This window comes from Cyanistes caeruleus, chromosome 14, assembly GCF_971803275.1.
Source record: "Cyanistes caeruleus chromosome 14, bCyaCae1.hap1.1, whole genome shotgun sequence".
Taxonomy (NCBI): Eukaryota; Metazoa; Chordata; class Aves; order Passeriformes; family Paridae; genus Cyanistes; species Cyanistes caeruleus.
The window spans coordinates 9,424,674-9,448,668 of record NC_141714.1 but is presented as its reverse complement, the minus strand read 5'-3'; the positions used below and the strand labels follow the sequence as shown (position 1 = coordinate 9,448,668).

General features: G+C 38.8%; 1 protein-coding gene and 1 long non-coding RNA gene across 6 annotated transcripts in view; one reads left to right on the top strand and one right to left on the bottom strand.

Moving 5' to 3' along the window:
• Positions 1-23,995, top strand: part of GAB3 (GRB2 associated binding protein 3) — a 774,285-nt gene that overhangs the window by 517,650 nt on the left and 232,640 nt on the right. The window lies entirely within an intron of this gene.
• LOC111928716 (uncharacterized) overlaps positions 1-23,995 on the bottom strand; it is an 83,410-nt gene that overhangs the window by 47,389 nt on the left and 12,026 nt on the right. For 2 of the 4 annotated variants that reach the window (XR_015276469.1, XR_015276468.1), the window contains exon 3: positions 14,331-14,417. The exons of 1 other annotated variant lie outside the window; for it this stretch is intronic. This is a non-coding gene — a long non-coding RNA (uncharacterized LOC111928716). The remainder of the gene's footprint in view (positions 1-14,330; positions 14,418-23,995) is intronic. One more of the 4 variants, XR_002864272.2, reaches the window with a different exon arrangement.

The following is a 23,995-nucleotide window of genomic DNA, read 5'->3' as shown; positions in this document are numbered from 1 at the left end:
AAGAAAATAAATATGAAATGGCATCCAATAAACTGCATTTAAAAGTTTAGATTGCAAATCACACACTTCAGCTTAAGAAACAGCAGATTTATGCTGCTGCACAGTCTTTATTCTGCCCTTTCAGGATTATGACATGTTTTTCAATTTCCATGATCCAACCTTCTCTTCCAAACACTTTAGGCTTTGAGTAAAATAAGAGCTCAGTGTTGGGAGATAAGTGTGGGAAGAAATCCAGCCTGCATAGAATTAAGGCTGTATAAAGAATTACAAATTCAGATTTTCTCAGTTCTCCAATTCTTGACCTTGCAAATATAGTGCCAGATTTTTAATGTATAGCTGTTGTGAATACATCTGTGTATACCCTGTTGGTATTATATACATATCTCAAATACACAGACAAATCCATTTTCTCTGTTGAAAATGTTTCTATTAGGGAATAATTTTGAAAATCCTTCACTCATATAAGTAATCCTAACAGAAGGATCCCCTGCAAAGACATAACTTTGCCCTGTGCACCTTTGAACAGAAAACCTCTGTCCCTAATGAAGCATCAGTTACTCCCAGAACATCTTTCCTTCACACCCTGCAGTTTACCCCTCATGGTTCTTATGTACCCCACCCCACCAAAGAAGACTCTGGAGAGAGGAGCAGAGCAGAACTTCTCATAAAATGGAGATGGAAAAGATTAAGATTGTTTACATTAAGGAAAAATTACTAAGGTAGGACCTGATGAAAAGAACAGTAAAACAGATATTGAACTGGAGGCTGGCAATCTTCCTAAGATGAGGAAAAAAAAGCTTTCTTCTCCCTTAAAAATAAATTCTAACTCTCAGAGACACCCCCAGCATTGCAAGCAGCACATTCTCCAGTACATGCCTTGCTACCCTGTGAAGTGCACAGGGAACTGCATCAGTATTGGGATTTTCTATTCCAGCACTAATATATGAAAGAATAGTAAGATAAACAACTTCCTCCCCAAAACACAATAGACTATTACAGCATGTATTCACCTTCTTTTCCCTTATTCCATGAGCTCTAGGTCTCCATCACTCTCATCTGGGTGTGCAATATACAGAAATCCACATCTGAATCAGAAATAGGATGAAGAAAAATGTCCAGAGGACTGAGGGCTCAGCCTGGGTCACTGCATTGAAAATAACCTGCCCAAAATGCCAGTGTGACCAGGGCTCAGCAGGAGTCAAACTCCTGTCACTGCTCTCTGCTACAACCCTGCCAGACACCATCAAGCCTCAGTTTGCAAGCCTTTGATTACCTATGCTTATCAATTGACATCACTTTTAAAAGCCTTTTAATGCACAGTTGAAACAAGAAGCTTGCAATAAATACATAGAGGCAGTACTGCTTAATCAAAAGTTAAAAGGAGGAATCAGATTATACAATTAAGCATTTATTTGTAAAATTATTGCTTTGACTAAAATACAGTGAAGGAATAAAACAGAATTAAACTCCAAGCACGTACCATTCAGCCACCTCCATTTTCTAATCATCTGATGTTGCTATTTATCAATGAATTTAATAAAAATTAACTTGAAGAATAGACATGTATCTTTCCAAACCAAAGTAGACAGAGTGATCTAAATCAAAAATGCAACAAAGCACTTGTGGAGGGTGGGAAGAAGCAGAGCAAGATCTGCAGATCACACCAGTGCAAGAGACAGAAGATTTTTTGGTCCAAGCTAAAATAACTATACCCTCATTGCAAATGAATTTTGCAGGTTTATTCCAGCTAAAGGTCTTTCCCAAATGCAAAAAAAAAAAAAATAATAATTTTAAAGAGTATGTATCAATATCAGTGCTTTTGTACATTGTCCTTATTAAGGAGAAAGCCTCTGCAGCTTTTCCCTTCCTTGGCACTCTCACACTTATTAATAAATTTTGATCTTTTGAAGTAATGAGTACTTCCAGCATTACCATTTTTGAGAGGGAAAACAGGAAGGGAAGAGAAAAACAAGCAGATGATTAAAGTAAGAAGATCTTAAAACTAGACCTCCAAGTCTAAAAGATAGTTTAATCTCCTTTTAAAATAATAGCTCCTTTGGCACTCTTTGGGGATATACAGGACAGGAGAATTAATTTGGAAGCTCTCTTGTATATGTGATATGCAAACAAAAAAGATTTATACATACCTTATACAGAAGTACTAGAGTTTATCCACTTTGAAATAATGCTTTCATCCCTCCCAATATTTTAATTTTTACTGATAGTTATTTTATTCGCAATACAGTGTTTAGTTAATTAAGCAATATAGAGAAAAATCAGCTGAAGCTTAAAGGTTTATTGTAACGGCAACAATATATAGTTCACCACACAGAGAATAACTGCTACAAGGTCAAAATTAAAGATTACATTACCTTTTTCATATTGCATAAAATAGATCATTTTGGAATATATTTTGCATTTTATACCTGTAGCCATAAAGAAAAGGGTAGCTCTAACAAATGGCTCTAAAGAACATGTTTCATATCCCTAGTGCTGTCAATAGCAACAAACAATCTTCTCTCAATAAATGTATCTTTTATAAGACTGCTTCCTTTTACAATTTCTAGCATAGAAACTGCAAGAAAGGAACACACAAGATTAGATGAGTGCAACTTGACCTAATATTGAAAAACAGATTACTGCTCTCCTATATTACAGAGGTTATAAAACCATTTATTTCTGTGTAGAACAGCTCACAAATACCAATTTCTTGCAGTAGAAACTGGGAAAACAATAAGGCATCATCCCCTTTAGTCTGAAATTACACAGGTTCCTTTTTTTCTCTCTCAAAATGCAAAGGTGACTTACAATCTACTGTGCCTCAGCAATAAATTGACAAAAAAAATAAGAGGTGGATTGCTACCTGTAGACACATATGTTGTTCTATCATAATTAATAATTATAGTTTTATTACAGTCCATGTAGCAGCTAATCAATAGGCTTTGATACTTGCACAGTCAACAACAGTTCCTGTGTGCTTGCATAATGTTCTCTATAAAACTTGCTGCTCCAGATAATGCATTTACCACCAATGGCCCAAAGTCAGCAGAGAAAACTGCATTTACAGTCCATACATCACTCTTCACATTTGTTCAGATTCAGGCTGAATGCTCCAGAACACAGGGGAGAATGACAAAAGGCAAGTGTGAAAAACAAAAAGCAGGGTGAATAGCCTTACTGGATATTTGGAGATGAGAATCACAATTTTACTACTCCTGAACCATAATTTTCTGAGCTAGCTTCAAAGAGCTATTCCATACTACCTCAAAAGAAAAAATCCAGAAAATAATCCTACTTCTCTCATAAGGACATAGGACTTGGAGATACAACCCAAAGGCACCAGAAGAGAGAAACAAGCTTCCCAAGAGCCTTAGCTACTGCAGGATCATAAGACCTATTTTTTCCTGCTCTAGTTTTCAGGACATATTTCATTCATTAGCCAATCCCCATTTATCTCAGTAACAAATCACTGAGTGGGTTTCTTCAGAAGACATTGTTGCTGAAGTTTCCCCAATTACAAAAAATGCTTGACTGGATTTTTTATCTTCTTCAAATCTGGGATATCTCAAATGTATTGAGAAATTGTAGGTGACCATGGCCTTTCATTTGCAAGAGCAACTTTAGTTTTGAAATCACAAAGAATGAATCCTATAAACTTTACAGGACATTCTAAAATCAAAGCTTTCCATGTAAGTGTCTACACCAACAGCTTCAGTATCTTGAGTCTTCCTGTTCCTTTGCTTTCATCTTCTTTCTCCAGAAAATTAAACTTTCTCCAGGTGTTGCTGAACTAATTATTATCAGAAAGGCAGTTAGCTACAAGACAAAATGCAGTGTATAGTGTAATATATGTGTTTAAATGCAGAATCCCCATTGTTTTGCAGCTGCTGTCTTGAGACTTACACTTTTCTAGTATGATGGGGGCTACAAAAATAAAGTAGTAGTGATTTATCCTCAAGGTTGGAAAACAGATGCATTAGAAATTATGTTCTGGTTGGTTACGAGGAATATCTTTTGTCTTATGGTTTGCATCTTAGGAAAAATGACTTTCACAAAGCTTTTTAAACTGTTCAAGGACTATAAAAGGAAATTTCCAATCCTTCCTGCTTGCTGATTTACAGTGGATCATCACGCACACTGTCACACTACTGACTATAAATCACCCATGTTAAGTCAGGAAGAAATGTATAGTCAGTGGCAGAAAAAGCAAATACTACACTTTAAGTTGCCTTGGTATTGACTTCGGTTTTACTGGAACCCCGACTGTGTCAGTCTGGGAGTTACTTTTACCTTGTTAGTGTGACTATTGCAATACAGGATTGGTGCTATTTAATTTAGAACAGCCACCTTAACATTTGCCCAGCAGGTGCTGTGCATAACACACTGCACTGCAAAACAGGGAAAACAACCATACTTGATCCTTTCCAGAATAAGCAGAATCTGAAAAAAGTCAGCTCAAGAATCTGTCCTGTGGCATGTAACAAGGTGCCTCCAGGACTGCTCTCATTTTTGGTATCGCACACAATGCCCAAGTTTCCAGTGGGGCATTCTGGAGTGTGTTCAGATCCACACAAACTGGCAGATGCTATGTAGGTACCAGTTCTATCCCTGGATCCTGAACATGTCAAACATGCCCTCCCTATCATCTTTGCTAAGTGATGTGTCACATACACACAAAGCCTCAGGCTACAGGCATGACAGGGATGATATATCAGAGTTGTACAGACCCATGGATAGCCTAATGTCCAACAAGATTACTTTTCCTTTCTGAAGTCGAAGATTCTCAGGGGAGGAAAAAATGCAACACTTGCTAAAGTGAGAGAAAAAGTTTCTTTTCGACAACACTGGAACATGGAAATCAGGTACTGGAGCAGCATCAAGAAGAAATAGTACATTTTATTATATTTTTTAATTTACACTTACTATTTAATCCATTTAATGGGATTTCATCCTGTGATTCCTACATCTCTGGAGGAGGTCAGAGTAGATGATCACAGTAATGTCTTTTGGCCTGCAAATCTAGGAAACCACTGGGCCATTATAACCTCTCAAAAATATGCAATTAAGAAGTACTTTTAACACCAGCAGCTGCTGAGATTCAAAAAGCCTCTCTGGCTTATCTGGCCTAGGAAACTAGAGGAGCGGGAAAAAAAAAATCAAACTGTTAAAACTTCCATAGTTTCCCAAGACTTCTAACAATACTTCATATATGAGATGACAAAATGGTACTGACCAATGTCCCCTATATACCTACCATCATCAATCTTTAAAAAAAACCCAAACGCTGGATTCAGTTTGAGCTGAAAGGCTTGTCTAAAAACCTTTTTTGAAGAATTTTTATGAATGCTAGAAGCAGAAATTGGGTTGCATCCATTTGTGGTGGTGGGAGGTATAAAATGGGATTTATCAGGGCCTGCTGCAATTGCCGTATGCCTGAGAGGCTCAGATGTGTCATTTCACATGCTTGGTGAAATACAGGAGATGGAGCACGGGTAGCAGTGAACTATATCTGGACTCAGAGAAGAAGAGGGCTGCATGCCCTGAGAACAAGAACAGGAATGAGTTTATTCTTCTTAAAGAAGTTAAGGAAAAGGCACACCTGGTCTATTTTGGCCCATTACTTGGTTGAAGCAGGATTTTACCAGTTTCAGAAGACAGAAATGAAGGCAGATGCTGAATTAGAGACAGAGGCTGGTTGACATTTCTAGTTCAGACCCATAAAAAATCTCTGCAGACACTTGGATCTGAAAGTTATGACCACCTTATCAAAAACCCAAAACTGGATTGATCATAGAGCTACTCTCTGATTTCCACTCTTCTGAGTTTCTCCTGAAGAAAACCTTATGTTTCACTACCACAAGTATTTTCTGATGGAGTGAGGAAACAACTTTCTAAAAGACCAGTAAGTCCAATAAGCAAGGTGGTTACAAAACTTCAATCACTTACATTTTCAAAGAACATTATGGGAGTTAATGTCATTGAAGAACACTCAGTTACTCAAGCCCAAGCCAACAGAGCACTTTTCCATCCCAGAAACCCCACACAGCAATTCAGCAGCCTCCAAGCATTTGGTGATGACATCAAAGCAAGTTGTTTGTAGAAGCTGGATAACACTGTCATTATGGTGCTGCATTTTTCTTCAGTATAGAAATATTTCTCTGTGCTAAAAGGGAATCACTGCTGCTGCCTGAAGAGTTTATTTTCCACCAGTTTCTACAGGTAACAGAGCACTCCAGTATCATCCTCACACTCTGACAGTAACAGCTGCCTCTTCCTGACCCTGCAGAGCACCAAGGTTAGATAATAATGACTTGGCTTACTTTGCAGGTGAGATTTTTTTTCATATACTATACACAACCTTTAACATGTTGTACAAGGTCAAAGAAGAGACTTCTCAGAGCAGGGAAGTCTGCAAGTAGCTCACAGCCCTTAAAAGTGGGGAGAGAGCTGTGTCCCAGAGAGCAGGGCAGGGTCAGCATGGCTCTAAGAGGAATTACTGGTAGTTTTGCTACTGAATTCAGTGAGAAGTGGAAGGCAAAAGCATAACAGACACAGTTCTCTAAAAGAGAAGGAGCTGCAGAAATGCAGGACAAAAAGAAAAAAAAAAAGACTACTAGAGAACTCTGGAGGTGAAAAGTACTTAGGAGAAAGGCCATAAATGCAGGTTTTCAGGGGAAATGAAAGAGTCCGAAGGAAATGGAAGAACTGTCTGGAAAAAAAACAGATTTAACTTCTTAGCAATTACTTCTTATTCCTAATGGGAAAAAAAAAAATGGAGCAAAACCACCTGCACAAAAGCAAATACCAACTGATAAAGGAGTTATGCTTTAATAAAAATGTAGTGGTCAATTTCTAGTTCTGCAAAACGAAACTGGAACTGAATACACACAGCTACTTTTCTTTGTGTTCTTACATTTCAAAATTGAGCATGCAAAAGGCCATCTCACCAGCACCAGTATTTACCACCAGTGTATTTCTAAAGTCCAGGCACCAGCACGCTCTATTACAGTTTGTTTTTACAAATGACAGTTTCACAAATCTCTTTGCTCTTTAGAGGAGCTGAATCAAGCTTAGAAAGCACCACAGATTAAATAGCTTTATCTAAATCCATCACAAACTTGTAGAATGGTTTGTGTTGGAAGGAATCTGAAAAACCATCTCGTTACAAGCCCTTGCCATGGGCAGGGACAACTTTCACTAGGTGATGTTGCTCAGAGCCCCATCCAGCCTGGTCTGTGATAGATGTTCAGTGTCGGCTTAAGAACACACACACACACTATTTAAAGGCAAGGAAAAAGGCCTCACTAGAGGCAGCATTACCAAAAGGAAAGAACCTGCACTATTTACCATATGTTAAGATCAGTAATACATTAAAAGCCATCAAGAAAAAACTGAATGCAGCCCACATTGTTTTCAATGTGTTTCTTATCATCTTCCCTTTTTTACTGTCTTGGTTTGTGTAAATGATGGACCAGCTACAGAGTGAAAATGATTTTTTGGGAGATAGGGATATCAAAACCATTTTATGCTGTTGATTCTAAGCATGTAAGGGATGGTGTTATGCAGGAAATTTCTGCAATGTTGAATTTCATTGCAGTCCATTTGCTATGAAGTGATGTAACCAAATAAAGTAGAAGAGTTTGTTACAAGTCCTTTCATAAGAACTACTAATTAGAACTACCATTCACTCAATTACACATAGTAGAGTTTAGGTTTAGTCTTAGACACTTGCATCTGAGATAATTCACCATCTGGGGGCAGAAATTTTCCCTCCCATCTCCAGTCTCAGAGCCAGTTTTTATACCATTTAAACAATGTCTGTAAAAGATAAATGAAACTCATCCCTTGAAAAAAAAGCTAAACTCCTCTACAAAACGGGATTACTTGCTTCTCATAGACTGCTTCTCTCGCACTGGATGTGAACTGAAAAGGAAGAAACAACTTTCTTTGGAACTCTATTTTTCCAGGAATCTCCTCCTTCTGTGGAGGGTTCCCTTAATGCTTTATGAGGCATTACATAACAGAGATTAATTAGCAGTGTGGCAACAGCACTGGTCTTATATTTCCAGTATCCCAGAGAACAACAAACACAGGTTTTATGAGACAATTGAAATGGTAATCATATTGTAGTTCAGGATTACTGGTGACTCCAGCCTCAGGATTGCCAATGAGAAATCTAAATTTAACTATAGCAATAATGCCAGGCACTTAATCAAATTACTACTTTTGAAAATTATTTTTTTAAACCTTTGCTTCCCTCAATTATGGTGGGATATTACTTGGAAAATTGTAGATATCATATGTTTCAGGTTTTAAAAATAACTTTAGCCTTCATTTTAACAGGCTGGATCCAATTCTAACTTGCTGTTGTAGATCTTCTCTTTTAATACACCATTAAAAATGATTGCATAATCAGGCCACTTAGTTATGATATGACCATTTGTTTATATGGCATGTTTTAATGAATCATTAATATATTCTGTGGGCACTTTAAGTAATCTGCCCTTTACTTTGGTATTTCACAATACACCCCAGGCTTAATGGCCCATTAAAAGATGCCCTGTTGAATCTTGTGGCTTAATTGATGCACTTTTGCTGTTTTGATGTTATTTTCAGGAAATTTGTTTTTGTTTTCAGTAAGGAAGGACAGCACTAAATTGGAAATGAGCTCAAAAGGCCATCTATTAAATGGAAATGTGGGTGTTTTCTTTATCATTTTTTCTAATCCTCCCAGTGTTCAAGATTATGCACATTTAGATTTAAATTGCGAGATTGGTTGATCACAGCAGGAAACAGAGTAAGCACATTACTTCTGTTTTGACAGAACAATATAAGATTTTTATACATTTCATTAAACAGAACTACTTAAAGAAAAAAAAAGTCTCACTGTGTAGCACCATCTTTTACTCATGAACATCCTGTTGAAAATCCAATTAGTATTTTCAGAAGGTAAAAAGTCCTGCAGTTAAACTCCATTGTCACAGGCAGACATCATAAATATGAAATGAAGTTCCAATATTTAATTTTTTTCCATGATCAACCTTTGCAGTGCCAAAAATTTGTCATAAATTATACTTTAAATTAGGATTTTTTTTCCTGTCTGTTTCTAATTCATGCAGAGAAAATGGAAGTACATAAATAAGTTTAATAAGAACTCTGAAAGAATTAGCCAATCTACAAGGAGGAGCTGATCAGGAAAAATACTGATGAGTGGACTCTTCCTTCATAGCAATGTTTCATTCTTAGTGATTCCAATAATACATTGTGAGACTTTTGTCTTTTTCATAGGGAGCAGATAACTGGAAGCATAGCAACTTCTGTTAATTTTAGCATTTTAACTGATCAGTATTCAAATACTAATGCCAAATAGATAGGTGGCTCCTTGACACTAGAAGTTGAAGGTAAAAACAATTATTTCTCTGCAAAATTGTGTAAGGAACTTGTACTATTCATCTGAATGTTATGCACAACAAGAACAAATGCGCTGACTGGTTACATGACATTATCTCAGTCATGAATGATAAAACATCAAAGCAAGTACAAGAAATCTGGAAGTAGTCAGTTTTATACCTATTGTGTACAGACACAGTGAAGTTCTGGTAACTCCAGTATGGCTGGATTGTTCCCAAAATCCTGCTGCTGTTGTTTTGCCATACATTAAGGTAATGCTGTTTATTATCACTCACATTTAAGAAAAAGCAGTCAATGTGCTTCAAGAAATGTTTGGTTCAACACAGAACTTCCTCCCTAGAGAGAAGTGTCTCATATGGACGTACAGCAAGCAGGCAGTGTGGGTGCCACGGGATATTAATTCTGCCTAATGCAGGGTAAAGGCCCTTAAAATTACTTATTAAAATATTATGCAGATTGCTAAGGCATAGGCAAAGAAAGATAACACAGACAATAGCAGAATCTTGAAACACAGTGACATAAGGGCACAAACACCAAGTTCTATTTGTTTTCATCCCCATTTTTTTTCTCATTCATTCCCACTGAGAAACCATTAAAAATTAAACTACAATCTAGTGATTCAGGCATTTAGTCTGAGCTGATCTTAGGCTTAGGCTTAATTCCCTACATTGATCTAACTGCCTCTTGCCTGAGCAAGTCATACATTCACACTGTTCCTTGTTCTCCATGCCCTAAAATTGGTTATTCCCGTTTCTCCCTCAGAGGTGTCAAATGCTCCAGTACTACAGGTACATGGACCAGAACTGTAGTACCCAGCAGCATTTACTATGGCAGGCAGTCTTTGCTCATTATGTGCTTTCACCTTCTAATGCTTTCAAAGGTGATACCTTTTCTGACAGGAATCTAGCACAGTCTAAGCATAAACTAGGAAACTATTAATAAACCTCAGCCAAATTATGTGCAGCTGACTGTGAGATGGGACAAACTACTGCCAGTAAGACAGTACAAAACTAATAAAGGCAATTTGTCATTAAATAACATCACATAGCTAAGATAATATGCTATGAAATCTGCATTCACTGCAGGAAAAAAAAACAACCCAAAAAACAACCTACAAGAGTAATTCTCTTGGCAATGAATCCCACCAAAACACACATGTATCACAGAATCCCATCTAATACATACATAGTCCAAGGTAACAAGTAATGCAGCACAGCAGAGGGGATTGCTAAAGCAAACATCTGGTTTTGATGGACAATATCCTGCTGTGTGTATTCAGGGATAAAGGGGGGAGGCAGCTTGGACTGCCTACTCTGATCCAGTGCACAAAGTATGTGCAGCACCTAGCTCCAGCAGCACATCTCCCAGTCCACTTGTATCACAGGATTATGTCGTTGGTTTGCTCTCCAAGGCTGTTCTGTGAAGCAAATGAAAGAAACTGGGGATTGTTGGGAGACTCATTTCAGAAGCCAGCTCCAAATCTGAACTGCAACTTTAATGCAAATCCATTTTTGTAACACATGGAAATGCTTTCGCTGAGGCATAAGCCAGTCTGGGAACTTCAGTGTACCTAGTGGCATCTTAGAATTATCCCAGCATGTTGTAAGGCAACATGAATGGCTTCCAAGCAATGTAATAGTATGTTACAGTTTGAATGCTAAGAGCAGAATTGCAGGTGAGCTCTAACATGAAAAGTTAAAAGCCCCACACATTCCAGTGGCCCATTAACAGAGAACTGAATTAACAGCACCACATGGTCTTATCTTTCCAGTATCCCAGAGAACAAAGAATATGGGGTTTGTAGGAAACTAAAATGATAATCAAATGATAGTTCAGGATCAATGGTGATGCCAGCCTTAGGTAGCTTAATAGCAGGCTTTATATTAGTTCTAGCAAAAAAGAAAGCAAAGAATAAAGTAGGGCTGGAGTGCAGCCAGCATCAATGACCAGAATTTGGTTTTCTAACACCTGGGGTTCTGAAAGTTAAAAAAGCCCAGGCTCATTGGCATTCAGGCCATCCATCAAGCCAGAAATTGTCTTACTGAAGTCAGCTGTGAGAAAAATACGAACTTATGTCATAACAAAGTTCATTAACAACCTTTCAGCCTCTCCCTCATCTACCCTATGTTACCACAAGCAGCCACAGCTGGATTGTTGCTGTTCATGCCCTACACAGCAGCCCCTTCCCTCAGTTCACCAGGAGACTGTGCCTGCTGCAATCCATCCTGGCACCTGCACTGGCATTCTAACTCTCAGTCCCTGCTGAATGCCATGGCTGATAATCAGCTCCTGCACCGGTGTGGGCTTGGATCCATCTCATACAGCCTAGGAGAGTGCTTCCAGTGGAAGCAATAGGAATTTTTCATCCCACAAGCCAGCACCACAGAGAAACAGCATGAATTTTACCAAGTGGGTGTATAGTATGCACTTCTAAGAATTCACACTGTATTAAAAACAAACAAAAAAAAGACCCCACTTTGTTAAGAGCTCCAGCACAGCTTAGCAGCTGTGAAGTGCACACAGAACACTAAATTGAAGGCACTAGACTAAAAATATTTTGGTTTCCTCTGCCCTCCTGTTTCTCATTAATATGCTTTAAAACAAAGAAAGAATGTCTATGACACAAAATTAGATATACAAAGCCAAAGAGAAAATGACATACAAACTGGGTTCAGAAATTATATTCAACAGCTAGATGAAAACTTGATACAGTGAGAAAAATATACTGCCACGTGAACCACCTTCTCTCCTCAAGGATAAAACAGGACTTCAAAATTGCTTCTACAGCCAGCATCTATATTCACTAAGGCAGCAACAGACCGGCTAACTACCTTTTGCAACTGTAAAAGCACAAAGGTATCCACAGCCGCTCCATAGTCATAATTCTCCGAATCATGTGAGCCACATGAAACCACCCTGCCACGAATGATCTGGACTGTGGCATATTTTCCAGCTCAATTTTTCCACCAGTGAAACCCAGCTGCCTCTTCCTCCTTCTCCTATGAGAGAGGAACTGTCAACTTTCAGCCCAGGCCTGATTTAAAAACATAAATTCAATTTATATTTTTATCCTATCAACACACAAAAGTATCTCTCTGCTCCAATATATCCTGTCTGAATTAAAATCTTTTCAGAGAAATCTACTCATTAGTTTTAGCTTAACATAGCAATACAGCTCAAATCCTTTTTCCTCTTTTCTCAGTCATTGCCAACAGTACAGTACCACTTGTTGCAATCCATAATCAGGGATAACCTCTATTTCCCATCCTTTTCTCTGTCCCCAAATCCAGCTTATGTGTAAATCCTGCAGGTGCTCTCTACATGACAAATTCAGATATGGCTTTTCTTATCAGATCACACTGGAAAAAACTCTTTCTGGGCTCCAAACACCTCTTCTCTTCATTAAAACAACATGGAGTATTTTTCCTGGGCTTTGAAAAATGCAATTCTGTCCCTGCTCACATCCATTTGCAATATTTTTGAAAAAATTTTACTACTCTGTCACTTTGACCACATCAGCTGTCCTCTCTGTCATCTTTGGCATAATTTTGTCCTCCTTTTATGTTCCATCAAACAAAAAGCATCTTCATTTTCTAAGCTTTCCCTTTCTAAGCTGTCCCAGCCTTGTCATCTCTCATTCTGCACTGAGAAACAGGCTGTCACTTATCCTCAGGCAGTGACTTCCACCTCCAGCATCCACTCCCTACAAAAATACAAAAGCAGCTTCATCTTCTCTACCACAGTGTCCTTCATTGTAGGAAACAACATACTTTGAACATCTCCAAAGTTACTTACAGTCCCTCAACTCTGCACAAAGATTTCCTTCCTGATACACCTAGGGAGTGGCCAGCCTTGGAGAGCTGTATACCAGGAACTAGCATGCCATCTACTGCCACCACTCTGCTTCTTTCCCATGCCTTTAGCAACCACTTTTGTCTCATCTGTCTGTTCAGCGTTAGTGCAGAGCAGAGCGTATTTCTTTCCTGCATACTCCATGCCTAGGCTTCTAGACACTGTTTGCAAATGCAAATAACAATAAACAAAACTGCTGCCTCTTCCCTGCACTTGGCTGTGCTGCTGCTCATGGAACAGCTTGATGTGAAGCCACAGTCCAGCTCTGCTTCTCCTCAGAGCATGGTGTGGACACCTGAGAGTGCCACATGCTTTCCAGTGCACTCCAGGCTCTTGGTGAGTGCTAAGGGTTCAAAGGACTTTCAGATCATCAAGTATTTACAGGGAAAAGCTTTTATATAGGAGAAATATGAAACACCACAGGTCTTGGTCTTCTTTTAAGAAACACATATGCCACAAGCTTTCATTTTGTGTCATAGGAGTTTTGCTTCTAAAGATCAGAAATCTGCCAAAAGGCACTTCTTTGCCCAAGCAATAATTTCCAGGGCAACAGACTTTCTTTTGAAGTTGAAGGTCTTTATGTCTTGGAGAATCAGTTCTGCAGAGGTCTCAATTTCCCATCCTTAGCAAGCGATAGATGCTCAGGTAACTTGTTATATGTACTCAATACCAATAAGATGGAATTTGATTGAAAAACTAGATAAAGCTATAGTAATGCTAATCTAGGCTGACAATTCAGTCTGAAAATAAAACTTTAAGAACCAAAAAGTGGGTCTTGCATCTTGAAACGAAGATTAATACACATGCCTGGGGACTGAAAAAAACACCAGTGTACTGGCACACCAAGAGCAGAGGGAAAAAAAGAGTTTGGATAACCTAGAAAAGGCGGAGAGAGAGAGAGAAAGGAAAATGCCATTAGAGAAGTGCAAGAAAGTTACAGATATTGAAAAGAAAAATTCATGGAGTACTTCCATTTTTCTTTCCTAAGAGAATACGAACCAGAATCTTGGTTCATAAATCTGTGTTAAAATTGCTTGACCTAATATACTGAGCTTTGATCTACTCACATCAACTTCCATCTTCAACTAATCATTGTGCTCCAGACTGGGTGGCAGCAGGACAGGTGTATCTTTCCAAAACCTATTGGACAGTAACTAATTTTAAAGATTGGTTTGCAGTTAGTAATGACATGGTTCTTGTATATGCTCTGTATAAATCAGTACAGTCTCGCATGCTACACTGAACAAATCAATAAATCACTTACCAGTAACACTTGCAGACCCTTTATTATCAACTGTCCTTTGAAACACTTCTTGCCCCTTTCACATAATATTTCCTACCTTCAGTTATTACTAGAAAGGTATTTTATCATTTGTCTGTCTTATTGGAGACATTTTACGCTTAACTGCTTAGTTGCTCAAAGATTCAGTAGACTCACAGAAGTTTTCCTTCTCCTCAGTACCCTTAAAAATTCTAGTAAAATCTAAACAAAGACATATAGAAGTGTAACCCCATACCTAGATGAAGTCTAAGACCAGCAACAAAACACTATGGCATTTGTCCATTAAATCAAAAATACTAAATCTTCTAATTTTCAATGGAATTCACTTATAACTGTTTATGACCAAAGAACATGTGGAGAATTATTCATCTTACTCATCTGGTGAATAATTTTGAAAAACAAAGGATTTATTAATGGTGAATTGGTGAAAAAGGGGATTTGATCAAGTAAATTATCGATTACAAATTTTGTTTTAATTAGTAAATCACCTACAGGGGAATTTATGTACATTAGAAAGCAAAAGGATTCAGAGATAGTCATGTAATTGTCTTCACAAACAAAAAAACAAAGCCCTTCAAGAAAGAGGGTAAACACATTTAGATACCTGAATAGCATAGAAATGAGTTACGTTACTTAAATAGCCCATCAAATAAAGTTTTAGAAAACACCTTTATACTGCAACAACCAGCTCCTAATGTCTGCTGGGGAATGAGAAGAGGGAATTGGGGAAATTAGTTTTCTTTGGATAGTCTCCTTTATTAATTTTTCCATATACTCAGTTCCACATTGTGCTTCTGTTCAGCGCACACCTGGGTTCCCAAAGAGCAAGTGTAGCTCAGAACAGCTGGGACACCAGAATCAGAGCTGTCCAGGGCACTCACCTGGGCCTGCTTGACACAAATAATTTTAGCAGATATTTTAGCAGAAAACAGAGAAATATCAAAACACAATAAGCAATATAATAAAAGCATATTCTTCAGATCTGCACGTAATTCTAGTCAGATACCTAACATTCCAACCATCTGTCTCAAAGGACAGTGTGTTTGAAGAGCAACATTAATGGATCTTTCCAGTCTGCTCTTTCCATGCAGCCAATAAAGAGCATCACATGGACCTGTGCGCTCCAAATTTCACACGTCATTAGCAGAGGGAAGGGATTTCCATCACACTCAGCACCAAGGACTGGATGATAGATTTTGTTAAAACACTTTAAACCTTTAGCAGAAGGTAGAGCAGCAAATCTGAGCTGAACCTTCTTCCAAGAGAAAACATGTGTACATGTTGCAGGCATGAGAGACTGACTTTCCACAGACCTTCTTTGGTCCTTGTACTAGTTAGGAATTTGGGACAAAGATGCAAAATTCTAAATATTCATATATTTGACATAATGTTTCAGAAAAAGCAATAGCCTTCATCTCCAAACAAAAATATATTAACATCCTTAAATTCTGTATTAATGTAGTTTTATGAATACAGTTAAAAGTTTCAGCCTTTCTGGGTGGCAAAACTTAAAACACTTGGATAAATGCTCAAAGGTTTGCCAGGAATAATCTCTTCCCCAACACTTTTGTAAGCTGTCACACCAAACTTCTCTTCTGGCAAGGTAATCAATAACTTTGTAATAAGAAAGCTTTACAGAAGCTATAGAAATCTGCTTATGTAAAGGTGCACATATTTCTTATGTGGCATTGGATGAACTATAGTGTGCTGGGATGTGAAAAAAGAATTCATGTCAAAGAAGATGTAAGAAATAATGGTAACTAGGCCTTGTCATTTCATCTGAAGAGAGCTGTGCATGTGTAATAGGTATAAAATGCATAAAGTTTTACAACATGTTGCCTGTTCAGAATCTCTAACATTTATAGTATATTTCCATTATTATTTGCTGTAAATTGCCTATGTCTTTTACACTAAACGTAAGTGCTTCCAGCTAGATAGCTAAAAGGTTTGATTGCACTTGTAGTTGACAGTATCAAAGAGAAAAAGTCTAAAACTTTGAGCTTAAAGCAGAAAAGAAAGATGTAACTTTGCAAAGATGATCACTAGTGAACGAACCTTGATCTACTTTCTGTGCCCTTAATGCTTTGCCCGAATTTTGTGGATTATTTCTCTACATTATTTTTGGAAACTTTGTCCCCCCTCACTCACTGAAGAGCTGGAACAGTCACCAGCAGTTTTTAATTTGATTCAGTTTGTCAGAAGGAACAACTGTAGCCTTCCAGAATCAATGCCCACATAGAGCACAAAGAGCTTCACTGACTTTTGTTTTATTGGCAGGCAGGGGACAGGCACCTGGCCATACGTCCAGGTTCTTGGTACTGGGTGAGCAAAAGTCTAGAGACCAGCCTAGTCCTGCATTGCTGAGGAGCCCTTTTTGAAATGTGTAAAGACAGAAAGTGGAGCAACTGGAGACATCAGCTCTTGCTTGGTTCATCTTCTCCATGTCACATGCAGTCTGCAAAGGGTACACAAATGGACCAACCAGCTATGTGGGACAAGCCCTGTAAACAAGGCAAGTGATCCCATCTACACTGTTAAAACATAAAAGGTATGTATAAAAGCTGAACATCCACTCTTCACTCCTGCTCCCCTAGCTAAGCTGGGGACTGCTGGTGCACACTGTGCCCTCCTTCACCACTCCATTCAATCACCTGAAAGCAGGAGGAAGAGCAAAATGCTGCCAAGGGAAGATAAATAATTGATGTTTACATAATGAACATATAGCAGCACTCATGTCAACAAGGAGCAACTAAAGCAAGAGTTCAACAGCAAATTTGCTTTTGTAATCTCCTCTTATCTTTTATTCTCCCTGTCATGGAGTTACTTTACCTTTAAGGGAGTTGGAGTTGCTGGGAACTGCCTGGAGTCTTTTCTCCTGACCAATTATCGGTCATTGCTGGGAATTGACAGCAGTTTAGGCCATTGAAAAGTGGGATCAACTTGTGAACCCTACCTTAAAGTGTAAAAGCAGAGCTCTCTGGGCTCTCTTTGTTTCTTGGCTGTGAAGGGTGGTGGAGCTCCAGGCCTCCCGTCCCTGCCCAGGCCATGCGGCCGGGGGGTGGGGACAGGGCCGGGCCTGCTGTGGCTCCCGGCCGGGAGATGGGGGGGCCTGGGGAAGGTTTTCCTCAGGCTCGGGCCGGGCCGAGCCGATCTCTGGCTCGGCTGCAGGTTTTACTGTAATTAAATTCACTAGAAACTGCCCAGTGAAGAAGGAGAGAGGCTCAGGACCTGCAGCAAGCAGAGACAGCCACACTCTCCAGAGCAGCTATGAAGAACTTTCCATCGCAGACGGCTCCAGCTCCTGTTCAGCAGAGATCACCAAACCACCTACAAAAGCCTGGGCAAGATTTTAACTCTTTCATTACCCAGATGAGACTTGCGGATTAATCTTTTTATCTAGAGAGAGAGAGAGAGATCAACATGAAAAGAGACTTTATAAACTACCAGTAACAGGAAAGAAAAGAAGCTTCAGGAAAGGTAGAGAATTAAGAAGATGCTTTAATTAAGCTGAAATATTTTTCTGTTAAAACTATGGAGATGGACATGGAGTTCTTCCTGAAAAGAACTCCTTTAATTCATGATACAGTATCTAGAGAGGAATAAAGTGTTCAAAGTGTAAATTTGAGTAAAAAGTAGAGAAATTATGGTATAGTGAAGTGCTGGGAGATTTGAAGCCTTGGGAGGCAATGAGAAAACTGTTTTCTAGTGAAGCTCACAGAAACAGATGAAGAAGACTTTTTTTGCCTTTGAATAACTTATCCTTAAAAATGTTATCTCTAGACTCATGGCCCATACACACTTCAGAGTGATGTGAAAATAGGAGGAGTGAACTCTAATAATAGCAGCTCTGAGCAGCTAACATTAGGGCAATAGAAAACTATAACAAAAATAGTTTTCTTGTGAGAAACTCCATAAATTAACAGGAAGAAACTTCTGTTTCTCTATAAAGACTGGTGAAAAGACTGTAGCAAGAATTGGGACTGTTTTAACCATCAAAGTTCCAAAGTTTTTGTCTCTGTTGTCATGTGAACAAGGGAATAGTGAGTAGATAGGGGATAAAAAGGTTTTTTCTGGAAGTTTATTCTAGTGTTCTTATTATTGTAGTTTGTCAATAAACTTTCTTTTTTTTCCTTTTAAGTTTTATGCCTGTTTTGCTCTTGTTCTAATCCATCTCTCACAGCAAGAAATAAGTAATTTTCTTAGTTATTGGTTTAAAACCATGACACTCCCTCATAGGCATGACCCAGTTTATAATGACTCCATGGGCTGGAGTGAGTTAAAGAGATCTGCCACAGAGCTGCCTGGGAAGTCTGATGTACAAGTCTGATGAAGTTAGGTAGTTTTGTGTACTGTAATGTAAGAAAAAGTCTTTCATGAGAGGAAATCGAATAAATCTTATCAAAATGCACCACAGCCAGGTTTATGGGACAGTTATCCCAGAAAATTGGCATACTAGCCTTACCAGGCTTCCTCTGTCATGACACATCATTGCTGACCTCAATTCAGCAAACAACTAAAGATCTCCCAAGTACTGGAAATAATACAGAGACATGCAAAGAATGCTATACTCCCAAAGCAGTTTGCAGATCTCTGCAATCTAGAGAAAATGTCTGGCTTATGGAGACCAAGGGAGACAATCATATTTTCCAGTTACTGCCAGAAGAAGAACAGAGAAGTAGATTCCTCCACATATGATCCAAACCACCTGTTCTGAAAACACTACTCGTCTTTAAAAGTACAGTTCAGAGGTAATCCCAAACTTTTTTCTTTCCTCTACTGAGTAACGTTTTTCTTTCCTCTACTAAGTAGGCTAGAAGCTAGTGAAATACTTTTTTTTCAGTTGCATGACCCAAGAGATCCTGCTCCAAGCAGAAGGTTAGAATCTCTGACCTGCAGAAGCCCCATTAGTTAGTAATGAAATAAATACTGTATAAAATATGTGAAAGAAAAATATGTTCCTGTCTTGGCTGATTGACTGACAATTAAAAGAAGGGCCTGTAATTGACTTACATTGGATTACACTCTGCAAAGACAAAGCCTTGATAACAGGTGAAAAGAAGTGGTTTATTCAGCTGTCTACAAGCTTCCAGAATAAAACTCCTTCATATTTTATGTGGGAGAACAGTGGAACCATGCTGCGTGTCTGCAGCAATTCAGTGTTCAGTGTCTGGAAAACTTCTAAGCTACATATAAAGGATAAAATGTGAATTACATGAATTCAGAGTCTAAGAGATGAGAGCAATTTATTGCCAAATAATCTGTTCTTGCTCAGAAGAACTGATATTTGGAGCAGTGAGGGGAGCCTTTGGTTTATACGTCCCACAGCAGCTCAATCCAAGCTGAGCACTGAGGAAGTAGCACAACTTCCTCGCACAAAGGGGCTCATGGGCTCCCAGTATTCCTTGTGTTCAGCTGCAAGGAAAGACTCTGTGGTGCCAATTCCCACAGCTCCTGGTCCTAATCCCAGTGACCCTAAACCATGTGCTGACACCCCTAACTCCCTGCTGAGTGGCACAGGGGTCCACGGGACCTTGATGTTAGTCTGAGGGGCAGTCCTACATCCTGACCTTTACATTCACAGGTAAATAGATTTTTCTAATTAACAAGAAACTGCCATCTATGTGCCTTTGCCCACTATAGGCACTGTCTAGCAAGTGTCCTGCCATAAAAATGTATTAATTTGGCACCAGCAATTCTATTTCTAGCAGTGTCTGAATTGTACTCCATGCAACATCCCAAACAGGAAGCACTGAACCAGAATAAGCAAACACTAATATGACGACAAACTCCGCTAACCTATCACTGTGTACACACATGCTCTTTGACACCAGATTTGAATGTCAGGTGTGTGGTGACAGCAGACGCAGCCTTGAAATAGCATTAAAAATATGCAAGATCTTGCAGTGAGGCAGAAAGAGTGTGTGCTCACATGTACAGCTGCCACCTTTGTCAGTTTTATTCCTAGATGAGTAATGCAAACAATGCAGTCACAAAATATTCTTTTGGTAACTCTTTGAGTATTCACAGTGTGCTCATGTGATCTAGAAAAAATTTAGACTGAGCGAAAACTAGGGGCTGCTTTTCTGATTCTGATACTGAATTGTCTTTCTCTCTGCTACCCCCTCCATGAATACACAGTGAGTCAATCTGGTATGTCTTGTTGGTTGAATAAGCTCTTTGATTTTTGAATTATTTTGAGATTAACTGAATTTGAAATGTGTGCTGCATGCAATGTCTTGCTGACACAAAAAGATGAGCTTTTCTATTGACAGAGAAATGTTGCAAAGCCACGTTTTTCATTACTTGTCTCTGCTGCTGAACTTGTGTTCCTGTCAGACTGCCAAGACAGCAGGGGCCACCAGGCTGAAAAGTTCAATTTCCAATATTCTTTCCTGACCTCCCTGAACTTCAGAAAGTAAAAAAGCAGTCTTTTCCATCATGATAAAAAAAACCCCAATGTCTTGTAAATAGTAAAATATAGTGGGCATTAAGTGAGCTGAAAGCTGTATAATGCCAAGAGTGCATCACACTCAACCTGAAAAACATGTTTTGGTCAGTATGATCTCTTATAGGACAACAAAAATTTACTATAGTTTCTACAAGTTCCTCTCTTGGTGCTCTAAGGCGCTGTCCATCAGGAGCCCTGAAGAGCTAGCTGGCCACCTAAGAATTTTCAAGATTGTAAAATGACATAAGGATAAGACAGAAGCACTTATTTCCAATATTAATTTCCATGCAAATTGCTATTAGTGTTGTAATTGCCACTGAAAAAACTACATGCCAAGACTAAGAAATTGCCAGAATGGATGCAGGAAAAGACAGAAGGAAGAGTCACATCAGATAGACACAATCTCCAAGAGGCTTTGCCCTTGGGAAGAAAAGGAGGAGAAGAGCACTGGAGCAGGTGTTTTTCTGCAACACCCTAAACACACCTTGGGAACATTTCTAACAGCATTCCTCTTTCCTGTCTCAAAATCATGCCGATTTTTCTCTACTGTTCTGACGAGCAGCTGCTAAGGGAATCTGCTGCCCACAGTCACTGCTAGTGAACCTCAGGCCTGTGACTGCCACCTTTGACCCTGCCACCAAACCAAGTCATAGGAAGGGACTTCAGTCTGTGTCCCAGCAGAATTCAGGTAGAGAATCCAGAGGGCCCCAAAAGTGACCTGACAAGCACCAGCAAGTGCATTTGCTATTCAGCCTGAGCTGCAGGAGCTCCAAGATCTGCTGAAAGGGAGACCATGACTCAGAGACTATGGGCTGCAATACCAGGGTGTGACGTAAAGCTGCAGAAAGCTTGGGAGTGTTACATTCCTTGTGAAGTGTAAATTCATGGAAATTTGCTGTTAGTCCACAGATGTAGGAATCAGAGGAAAAACAGCTTTTTACTCTCCTCTGTTTATTATTGCCTTACATTCCTTTTGTCTGGCCAAAAGTATTTTGTGCATAGAAAATGCATTTGCACTTTTCCTACTGCTTTTGCAGCACTTTACACCATCTCTCTTTCTTAAGCCTTTGTTTTCCTTCTGATCTCAGAAACTCCTCTCACGTTTCTTCTCTGCTACCCACTCTCTTTCAATTTCTCATTTCCCTCTCCCTCCTTCATCCCCCAGTTCTTCCTTCTAGCTCAAATTCCTGGTACTCAGGTTGAAAGTACCTCAAGCTATCAAGATTAATTTTCCTTTCCTATTTAGACCTGATCAGCAGGTATGCCAGGAGCTTTTGAAAGGCAGAAAAAGAGCTCTTGTCCCATAGAGAATTGCCCTGTCCATTTCCAGAAAAACCTATGGTGATACAGTAAAAGCAACATTACTAATATCACATTTCACTACCTTCTCTGATGACTGGTTTAATTGAAAAAAATTATGAATCCCACATGTGCCACACTAACAGAAAGCAATAAAATGCAATAGTTATGAATAAATTATCTTATTAAATCAGACAGTAATGTTATTCTATCTGAGGACTCTTCATCTCATATTATAATCAATATGATTATGAGTGTAAAGAAAAGGCTCTTGCCATTACTATAACTAGGTCCCATAGATTTGAAGAAGTAATGAAAGATTTTCTGTAGAAAGTAAAATTTGGAAGAGTTATAACAGATTTTGAAACCGTCTACTTGGCTTTTGAGGTAGAAAGTTTTGGATATCAAGCCAGATTTTGGCATCATTGACACAAGTATCAAGCTGCTGTAATTATATAGATGTCAGTATGGTTATCCAAGATTGATACCAGTATGACTGACTGGGAGCAAGATCTCAATCTTTTAAAAGCTTTTGTTTTTAAAGGCTGAAAGAACTTAATAAAACACTCAGACATTTCCGTAGTTCTGCTTCTGTGGGTTGTAATTTTCTAGAGGTGTAGCACACAAGCTTGATTAAAAGATAATGATCCAAGATTTATGTCTCTTTCTGGAACAGTAATCTTACTCATTAAAGGTAAAAATTATCCCCAAGAAACATACACTTTGTGCTGCAGTTTCACTTCTATATTCAGGGGCCAAGATATTCAGGTTTGACCAAGATTTTAAAAATTAAATTATTCTGACAATTCAATTTTGTGCCTATCTCCTCAAGATTTAACCTGGTTTTTCAACAGATGCACCCATTTAAAGGCGTTTTATACAGCTTACTTAAAGCCACAATAGTGTTATTCATGTAAGAGGTAAATATATTTATTAAAATTGAGTGATCTATACAAATTACTTCCACCAAGACACAAAATATTAAACCTGTATGTAATACTACTGCTCTTCTTCAAAAAGAGAATAAAGTAATTTTAGGACAAAATAATTCTTTTTGAAGTAATTTTCTACTTATTTTTTTTAATGGAGGAGGAGGAAGGAAAGTTCAGTCACTGATCAAAGTAAGTATTTCTTCACATGGTCCCAGTACAGCCATATATCTAATCAGGAAGGAAGCATCTATTTCAATTTTAAAATACTCCGTAACCATAAATGAGCAAGTACTTAATAGAGACAGCACAAAATTCTGTGGCATGGAAGCAGGGAATGACCTTGTACACACTTCCTTGGGCTGATGCTGTCAACATTTCTGAACAGGACACTTGGAACAGCCATTTCCCAAAACAAACAGCACAATTCAGTGTTGCCCTGAAAACTCAGCTTCTGAGCTTGCTAACATAGTTTTCTAAGGACTTTCCCAGGACAGTAACTGTAAACATAGATATGTGTACATTCTTTCTGACACACATCTTGTGATGGGCATCTCTCATGGCCAGTGCAGTGAGAAAGTGTTATCCTGACCATCCAATCCCTGGCCGTGGTCAGAAGCCTATAAATCCTGGGAGGGAAAATAAACTCTCTCTTCCTTTCACCACACCTCGAGCTGTGTCCGTGTGATCTATTCATCTTCAGCGGCAACAATTCAGGGCTTGCTGCTGATGTGAAGACTAAGAAGGACTAGGAGGGAAGGGAAAAAGAAGGGG